The sequence below is a fragment of the Pundamilia nyererei genome, unplaced genomic scaffold (genome assembly GCF_000239375.1).
Source record: "Pundamilia nyererei isolate P.nyererei 1_Seehausen unplaced genomic scaffold, PunNye1.0 scaffold00185, whole genome shotgun sequence".
Taxonomy (NCBI): domain Eukaryota; kingdom Metazoa; phylum Chordata; class Actinopteri; order Cichliformes; family Cichlidae; genus Pundamilia; species Pundamilia nyererei.
In genome coordinates, this window is record NW_005187586.1 from 824,906 (window position 1) to 834,855 (window position 9,950).

A 9,950-nucleotide genomic window follows, 5' to 3' on the forward strand; every position below is an offset into this window, starting at 1 on the left:
TCTATCTATCTATCTATCTATCTATCTATCTATCTATCTATCTATCTATCTATCTATCTATCTATCTATCTATCTATCTATCTATCTATCTATCTATCCACCTCTCAGTACCTATTACTCATACTGCTCTCTTCTGCCTCTGCACTCACATCCTTATCTAACTTGGCCTCGCTGGCGTTAAGCTACTGCAGTGATGCCAGATGAACAGAAAACCATCTACTTTTTTTTTTTTTTGGAAAAGAAGCGTGGGCAGGCCACCCACCTTAAGTTTTGGATTTTATGCCGTTGCTCATAAACTAGCGAACAGTTCTTGAGTAAAAAAAAGGTTGTTTTTATGAGGCATAGGCACGAGTGGGATGAAGCAAGAAGCATAGAAAAAGGTGAGACATATGTTTATATATGCATGCTTTTGGTTGCCTGGTAAACTAAATTTACATTATATAATATTACAGGATGTCTTTGCCATCCGCAAAATAGAATAAGAAAAATGTAGTGGTCGTGATGGACGCACATGCAGCTTTTGGCTACGAAATCCCATAAAGCCTAAATGGCTTTGGTGCTTTGATGAAAGAAGGGTAATGTATTGTTATGCTGCACTTCATCTCACACTTACAGCGTCCAAACAATGATTCATAATTCTCTGAAATTCATGTTATTTATTTAAGCTTTATTTAACCAGGAAAATAGGACTCTCCTGAAATTAAAAATATCTTTTACAAGAGATTCCTGGCGAAGTAAGAAAGCAGTACAACCAGCAGAGTTGAATAAACTCAAGTTAAGTAGACTAAAATACAGGCAATAAAGAATAAAAATACAAAAACGACCAAATTTTATAAACTTCAGGGCCAATAAACCCTGAAACGTCAGTAGAACTCTTTGCCTGCTGCCTGAAACAAGGATAATACAATTCAAACATTTGCAGCCTGGAGTAACTACTTTAAAATCACCTGAAGTTTTACTGAGACCAGTTCCTTAAGTTTTTGTTGATGTTGAAATGTTAATTGGATTCTCCTTGCAGACTACCCCGACGATGAGGCATGTGTACGTCCACCTTTTAACTTTTCATGACTTATATTTTTTCAGACATGCAGCAAAAACACCGACTGCAGCTCATTACCAAACTCTGGACTGACCGAACACACCCGAACATGCCCTTATAGCTTTCTGTGTGTAGTTATATTATTAATAATGTGCCAGTCAGAAATCTGAAGAAACTGACATTAAAATATCGTTACTGCCAGATCTTTCCTGCAACCTTAAGCAACACATAGTTGGTTTTTTATCATTAAAGTAGCAAATGAGGCTAAAAACCTTCCATTTTGACCGAGGTCACAAACCTCCCTTAGTTATGGAGCTGCAGACTCAGGCTATTAAGGACATGGCGTGATGCGCCGAACTTTTTCCTCCACTCCCTAGTTTTTCACTCGCCATGTGCATACTGTGGGGCCACTATGGCAGACCATTAACTGTTTTCTATCCTCTCCCATAGCTTGTATTTTCTCCTGTTTGTTGTTGGTTTTTAGGCTTTTTTTTCTCTTACTTTTAAAAGTCTCTTCCTATGAAAACTGAGTTCTTTTTTCCCACCATCACCCTCTGCTTGCTCACTGTGGATCATCAGATTACTGGGACTCCCTCTTAAATATTGTATGATCTTTACCTCACAATGCAAAGCACCTTGGACTGAATTGAATTAAACTCCGACTAACATCAGCTTGCACCATGAAAGCCTGCAAAGGTGTATCTGTTGCTGTACTTGCTTAAAGAGTTTCTGGGTAGAGGATCACTTTAAGAAAGAGTTGCAGAACAACTTCTCTATATCCTTTCTGCCTACATGAGGTGAATGATGACTCACCGCTTGTTTCTTTCTTCTGTTTTGCTCAAAGTGGTGAATGCGCCTGGAGGCAGATAAAGCCACCTCACAATTTCACTTTTCTTGTTGTACTGTGGCAAGGCCACAGACGAATTAGCTTCAGAGAGGGGTCAGTTACTGCAAAGTGGGTTTTGCAAAAGGCAAATAGATCATTTCTTCTTAACAGGCATACAATTTAAACTGACATCTCACTGGGTGAATATACCATTTCTTTACACATGAGAGCTAGAGAGCTTTAAGAAGCAGCAAACGATGTCATATACCAAAATCTGAGGAAGCGAGAAGCAGCGTGGATTACATGCTTCTCTCTTGATCACTGGCTAATGAATCCACGGGTATGAGTCATGTCTATGGAGCCCTGGGGAGCATTTTTGTGTGCTGAATAAATCAAAGTTCTTCTCTGTTTCCTTTTTGTTCTTGTCGGGGCAGAGGTGAAGAAATAATTAAGACACAATTTTTACTTTCATGTCATATTTACAATTTTTTTTATTGGTGTGGACAGGTTTGCTGTTAAAAGCTTTGTGAAAATTAATTTATTCCTAATTAATTTAATATTTTGCTAAACTAATTCATGTTTATATGTATGAGTGGTCCAATTACAAAACTGTTGTTCACAGGCAACAAAACCCACAGTTTCTAAAACACAAGACCTGTGGCTGGTAATCAATGTAATAACGGCTCTGTTTAGTTAAAACCCAGTGAGTGACCACAGGTTACAAACTGGAGGGACAATAAGAAAAAATGTCATGTTCACTGCAGGAAAAAAATACATGTTATATTACAATAACATTATAGTTTATTTTTATTTTAAGACCATTTCTTGCAAGGCAGTCTCCCCTCATCTCTGCCTACCTTAATTTCTACATTAAATAAATTATATTAAATAAATGCCCAGAAATGAACAACAACAAAAGTTCAGCATCCCCAGGGTATCATACAGGAGTCTCTTTACCCCACTGTAGCATCAGTCACATAAAGCTGGTTATCAACTCATTAAGTTAGCTCAGTGTTTTCCCTGCACATTAACATGAAACCTGGAAGAAAAGCCAGCAAAAATAATGAATGTGCAAGTTTACAGACTTATCAATATCATAGCTCTCTCGCAAGGACACAGGAAAATCAGATGGATTATGACTGAGTTTTTCATAAATGTAATATTTAAAAGATGGGCTTAGTTTTTATTCTTTCAGCTGTAGTCTGAGTAAATAATAAATATAAAACAGAATTTATTCTATGTGCAAATTTAATAATAAGGTCCAAGGTATTTTAGGATCACATATTCGTGCTAATAGCATCCCTGTTTTTTCCTGATGCTAACATTGGACATTATTGATAACTCTAGGCCACGACATTTCCCTGGATGGAGCTTCCAACATAACCTGCTCCACAGCAGGTTAAGTTACCATGGCAATGTACCTGGTAAGAAGTGAACTGCCTTCATAGCACAGAAAACCCTGAAGTTATCTGGATATGATGAAATTGTGCTTCGTAGTACAGCCCTCAGTTTGGGGTTCAGAGTCAGTGTCCAAAGCACTTCAACACGAGGACAAGAGCAGCTGAGGAACAAGCCCGCAATTAGAGAACAACTATATCTCATCTCTAACCTTATTAGAGGCGAAACAATCAATTAAAATGCAAGAATGTGATTAATGAAAACCGTCCACGGCAACAGTTTTTGTGGCCTCGTAGTGTTTGGCTGCAGTCTTTGGAAGCTCTCGTGGCCGCTTGCCTTGTTTTTCGTCATATCAACATTGCCAGCTGACAAAGAACGTGTCGTGATTATCACCTTTCTGTCTGAATGAAAGGGGGGGCTCGAATCCCTACTCGTACTCTTTGGAGTTTTGCAACTCAGCAGGGTGCCTGGACAACAAATATACAGCCTTACAGCATATTTACCTGCAGATATGTGAGAGTAGCGGACTGTGGGAATGTGAACACGCGCATGCAAGCAGAAGGAGAAAGAGCTTGTTCAATGCCCCACAGGGATCCACTTGAGATAAAATTCAGCAGCTCTGAATAATACAGTCCATTTATCAAGGAAAAAGCGCTAACCCTGACATGCGCACGCACACAACGCATATATACAGCACGCAGAGGGTTTGTTGTGGAGTGAAGGTGCCCTTGTGTCCGAGGTCGTTTATCAGAATGTGTAATTCAAAGTGCCATGGCAGGCGAAGCCTGATGGTCTGAACTTCAATTTCTTCTCATTGCTTTGAACCGTACAGCATGTAATGCAACACTGCTGTGCCCCTGTAAAGTAAAACACCCTCTCCCCTCTGTCTGGATTTGCATCAGTCAGCCACAGAAAGCCCTGCTACAGGAGAAATGCCACCACAGCAGGACAAGAAGGCAAATAAGCAAAAGCACAATCTTTTATCTTAACAATGCAGAAAAAAAGCAACTTTACTTTTTAATAATATAAAGTTTCCAAACAACCATCATTAAGTAAAAATACATAAATTCAACCATGCTCCAAAATCTTCATCTGGGAGCCACTAAACAACCAAACTATGTAAAGTAGGTAGAAATACCTCAACCACATACTCTGGTTAATTCTTACTAAACAAAAATACATTATTATTAAAGTTTTAGTATGAGTAAAAGTTGATTTTGTTAGTGAAAATTGTAGAGTAAAGGTATTGTGATATTTGTAGCCACTGAAAATGTAAGTATGTAAAAGAAAACAATCACTTATATTAAATGAGAGTATAGCACTCACAACAAAGCTCAAAAATATTAGGGAACATTTGATCATCACAATATAACACAGCTAAACTTCAGGAGTGTTAATCTGTCCAGTTAGAAAGCACGAAACACTGTGAGTTCATTTCACCTGCTTTGAAGCAAATGAAACTGATAACAGGTGCAACAGAGAGGCGACAATAACACAACACCAAAAAAGTTGTTTGGTCTCGCAGCTGCTGCCCATAGATAATTTTTCTTATTATTTAAGCCTCCTGAGTGTTTTTCCTCTTCTTTTGCTTTTTCCTCGTCAGTGTTGGTAGCATGAGATCATGCCTGCAGCCCATACTGGTAGTCCAGCTCCTCCAGGATGGCACATCCATATGTAAAAAGGTGTATTTGTCTCAACAGTGTAGAAGAAATATCCGAGTTGGGCTGTTACACGTGGAAAGCTGGACAGGGCAGTTGAAGGGCAATCACCTAGCCCGAAATAACCTCCAGCAGATTACTCATGTGCATGTTTCTGACCAAACTGTCAGATACCGACTCGATGAGGGTGGCACAATGGCCTGAGGTCCTTTAGTGGGACCTGTGCTCACAGACCAGCATCGTGTAGCTCGACTGGCATTCGCCTGAGAACACCAGAACTGACAGGTCCACTACTGACGCCCTGTTCTCTTCACAGATGAGAGCAGATTCACACTGAGCTCATGTGACAGACATGAAGAGTCTGGAGACAACGTGGTGACCACAGTGGTACCTGCAACATCATCCAGCTGTTTTGGCAGTGGGTCATCGATGGAATGGGAGGGCACGTCCTTGGAGGGTCGCACAGACCTCCATGTGTTAGCCAGCTGTAGCTTGATTACTGTTAGCAGGATTAAATCCTCACCTATTGTCACACCTTACGCTAGCGGTGGGTTCCTCCTGGTGCAGGACAATGCGCTGAATGATGGAGGCACTGATGCCATTGTCTGGCCCTGATTTGTCCCAGACCTGAATCTAATGAGAACTTCAGGGAGTTTTTACATTGGTGCACCTGACACCAACAGATAGCACCACAGACTGATCAGGAGCTAACTCATACCCTGATCCATGTCTGGAAGGAGATCCCCAAGGACACCATCCACCATCCCATCAGGAGCATTTCCAGATGCCGTCCGAAGTGCATCCAAGTCAGATCGGTTTTTAATGTTGATTTTTAACCTGTTTATTTAATTGATCAGCTTCTGGTGTGATTTAAGTGTTTTGAGCACTGCACAACTTACTGTAGTTGTGGCTCACATCATCAGGCACCTTTAATTAAAACATTTCATCAGTTCTCTTAATGACTTTTGGATTCTTTCATTTGCATAAGAGTAAAAGACTGTCAGTGCAAATTATTACAACCAAAGCAGGTAACCTTCCTCTTGGGGCTAGGCAAAGATGAATGTTTTAAGATTGCTGCAATGAAACCTACGAATGACATGACTGATACAGAATGATAGTGTGTAAACTTCAAACTGACACCTGCAAAAAGGCAATAAAAAGAAATGTGGTGTATTTTCCCTTTAGGCTATACAGTATAACACACACTACGAAGTTTGATCTGCAAACAAACTGAAACTGTCCTTGACTAAAACATCAAAGCAGAACAACACAGGCTGTACAAATGAATATCTGCTGAGTTTGATTTAATTAAACAGCTTATTATTGCTTCGTGTTTACTCTGAGCCTCGGGTTCAGTAATTCTGCTACAAGGAGGGTTTCTGTTTTTGATCATGCACAGGTTGGTGCTGCTCTGTGCACAACACAATCAAATTGAAAAATGGACGTCCATAAGAGTAAAGTTCACTGAAAAGTTTCTTTCCCAGCAGAGAGCACGGCATACACAGAATCCTAATATTTAAAGCAAACTATTGTTGTCTGGTCCAATACTGTACTTTTCCAAAACATTTACAGACAGTGAAACAAAGTCCACAGGCAATCACGCAACAAGCTCACCGAGCACCGCTGTCTACATCAGTTAATGAGCCACCAAGCTTGCCTGCTGCCTTCACCGAACGGGCAATCGATTGAGGCTGTCACCTCACTGCACATTCTCCGCCGCTGCAGCCACTGCTCATGCATGACACACCTACCTGTTATTACAGAGTCCCTCGAGGTTTGGAATCGAAATACTGCGTCGGGAATTGGAAAACCTCATGAATCCTGCTCCCCATAGTTTCAGTTGTGCCACAATCGATCAGCGCAATAAAACCGAGAGCAGAAGCTCATACGTGCTGGATATTAACTGTAAGACTGCGAGTATGTGGAGCTCCACAATATTATGTACAAGACACACATAGCAAGCAAATCATCCTCCAGAAGTAATTTGATCTCCATGTGGTTTCTGCTGCATGTAAACGTCCTTCCCATCATGTAAAATGATGCAGTCTCCTTATTTGTGGCACAGCTTTATATATGTCTGGATTTGTAACTGTGAGGTACATTTAATGCATTATTGCAGACTTTGCATTTAAAGTATTTAAATGAGGTATAATTTAGATGCAGGCACGCAGGCGATGAGCCACGCACTCTGTGCTCTGCCATCATCTATATGAAGAGCACTTTAAAATATTCTCACTACAATGCTCGTGAGTAACTTGAGTCGTCATGTAATTCGAGGTTATCTGCCGCTGCGAGGTGACTGACAATCCACCTTCCATGCAGTGGCACACCCACACCACCTCACATGCAGTTCAGCGACACACACACACACACACACACACAGGTCACTGGTCTTCTGTGACCAGTTGAGGCGATTTGTTTCAATTGCCTGATCAACAACAATGGGATCAGCGGTGTGTGTATTTGGATGAATCCGCTGAATATAAAGCTCCAGGTTCGCTGCTTACAGCCCCACGTCGCATCGGTGGTATATTATTGAGGATAAAATCAAGTCAGACAAGAAGAAATACACTCTGGAGGTTTCACACGAGGCTGAAAAGGCCACATCAGTTGCTTAAGGGTAACAGTGCTGCTTCCTCATGTCTCCTTTCAAAAGGAAAATGCTTGATATTAGCGGGATATTAGCGACTTTTTGCATCAGACTCTGGCTACTGTGGATGGATTTTTTTTTTCAGTGATTCCTTCTACTGGTTCCAAAAGAGGATTCAAGATTAAAAATACCTTTTTGGAGTACAAGCTAAGCTTAAAATAAAGAGATAAGACAAGCTATTTTAACTAATAGTGAAAGAGCAGTGCGTCAGTAGCTTTACCGCGAGCTCAGCTCTATGTCTTATTGTTTTGCATGTATGCAAATGAACAGTGAACACCTGGATCTGCCCACAACCACTAGATCAGACTGTATGAATACGTAAAAATGTATAAAATAGTTCACATTACGCGAGCAACAAGTAAAATGGTTTTCTTAAACTTTTGTCGTCAGATCAGATTAACACTTTTATCTCAAGGGCAGGCACGCTCACATAGAGCAAGCAGATACATGCCCAGTGCAACTAATGCAATAGTCATGTTTTAATCCCCATAAGAAAGCTTTCTCTTCCAGCGGTGAGGTCAGAGCATAGAGTCTAACCCTCGCTCCCCAAACTGACAATTATAACACCATACAATGCAAAACCCCAGTGGGCTAAACCTACTCAATTCAGCAGAACCACTTTCATGTCATTAAGGTCAAGCTATCAGGGGAGCTCGTGTATGGAGTTCTGGGACACGCACTCAAATCCCCTCACGCACACACAGAAATAATTAAAGGGGTTTTTTTTCCTCTTTAATTCAAATGGGCTTTTTTTTTCTTCCACCTTAACATTCAGTGCAGAATTTTCCCCTGCTTTTAACTCGTGCCCATCATCTTTGGCTAAATGAGAAGAAACCGTGGAAACATCTGTGCAGAGAAATGAGAAAATGACAAGGATAGCGGATAACTGGGAGCTGGAGGAGAAAGGTGAATGAACACACCTGCCCAAAGTGTTGCTTCTGCACGCACTTGGTGAAAGTCACAGAGCTCGCAGACGTGTACGTAAACACTTCAGAGACTTTGGAGTGAAGCATGTTTGTGTGAGTGTAAACATCTATGAAGCCAAAATGATAATAATAATCATTTGTATTGACACCCAGACACCCAGTGGAGTGGAGAGTGAGAAGAATCCACGAAAATAATTATTTTGTTAAACATCAAACGATTCCCTGATGAACTAATCCTCACATCTGTTTCACTGGAGACTGAGGAGAGATGAGTCTGCTGCTTTTACTGCCCCACTGTCTCGCAGGCACCTACAAGCCAGCATATAACTGAATGCATTTTACTCTATTACTGTATAAACTCACAAATCTCATGCATGACAGCAGAGATACGAACACTGAGGTTCTTCTTAATCACCCTCCACCCCTCCAGCTCCTACTTATCTGCCATCCAGAGTACTGTAAGATCCATGGTGTGACAAAAATACTTTATTGTGGACAAAACTGCACTCAAGAAAATGAATGCAAAGACTTTCTCTCCCTTTAAAATGCACATTTGTAACCTGTAGCAACTGTGACGCTTCAGGTCGTCCTCCTGCAGGGCGTTACGCTTCCTCCAGACCAAATCACACAAGGAATTACAGTACGGGTGACGACAACTAACCATTAACAAACAAACAGGCTGTAAGGGAGGAATGCAGTTGGACAGGACTTTCAGCCATGTGACCTGAGTGCGGAAACACGTACGTGGACATCTGACGCACAAATGCATTGGCAGCGTAAAGGCAGATACACATATACCGTACCTGCAGGCAGGTGTGTACGAATGAAAGCCGCAAGAATAAAAGAAGTACGTCGCTGCAGTGAAACACACAAAAGGTAGTAATGTTTTTTACATGAAGCAACATGTGGACAAAAAGTGGATGTTTAGGTGTCCAACACGTCTTTGTTCTCAGAAACACAGACACAGATAAAGCATTTCTTTATGTCTATCACCTAACCCGCGTGTGTGACACTGCACATGCACCTGCACCCCTGTGAGCATATATCTAGGTAATTGAATCTGAGCACAACATGTCAACACTGGCAGCCAATCAAACTTTCTTTCTTTTTTTCTTTTTTTTAATTTCACTCCCAACACTATGCTTGACGGGACATGTGAATATAACAGAGGGTAGCAATTTTAGATTTTATGCATCTGCGTGTCATAAATCATACAAATGCAAAATAAGGAGCAGTAGGGACGACAGGATGCAGGGGGGAGTAGGAAAGATGAAACAACACGAGGCTTGTTGAACTGGGGACGCAAGAACAAACAGCGGCAATTTAACTGTTAGCCTAAAACAAACACAGACACACAGACACACACCCACACACACGTGCAAACAAGCACACCACAAGTGAACAGAGACTACGGTGCACAGGGCTCATCTGCCATTGAAAAAAAGGCACTGTC

At 41.1% G+C, this 9,950-nt stretch overlaps 2 protein-coding genes across 3 annotated transcripts in view; one reads left to right on the top strand and one right to left on the bottom strand.

Moving 5' to 3' along the window:
- The window catches only part of clpb (ClpB family mitochondrial disaggregase), a 520,737-nt gene that overhangs the window by 274,628 nt on the left and 236,159 nt on the right, over nt 1-9,950 (top strand). The gene's annotated exons all lie outside the window — the stretch shown is intronic.
- pde2a (phosphodiesterase 2A) overlaps nt 1-9,950 on the bottom strand; it is a 176,749-nt gene that overhangs the window by 104,964 nt on the left and 61,835 nt on the right. The gene's annotated exons all lie outside the window — the stretch shown is intronic.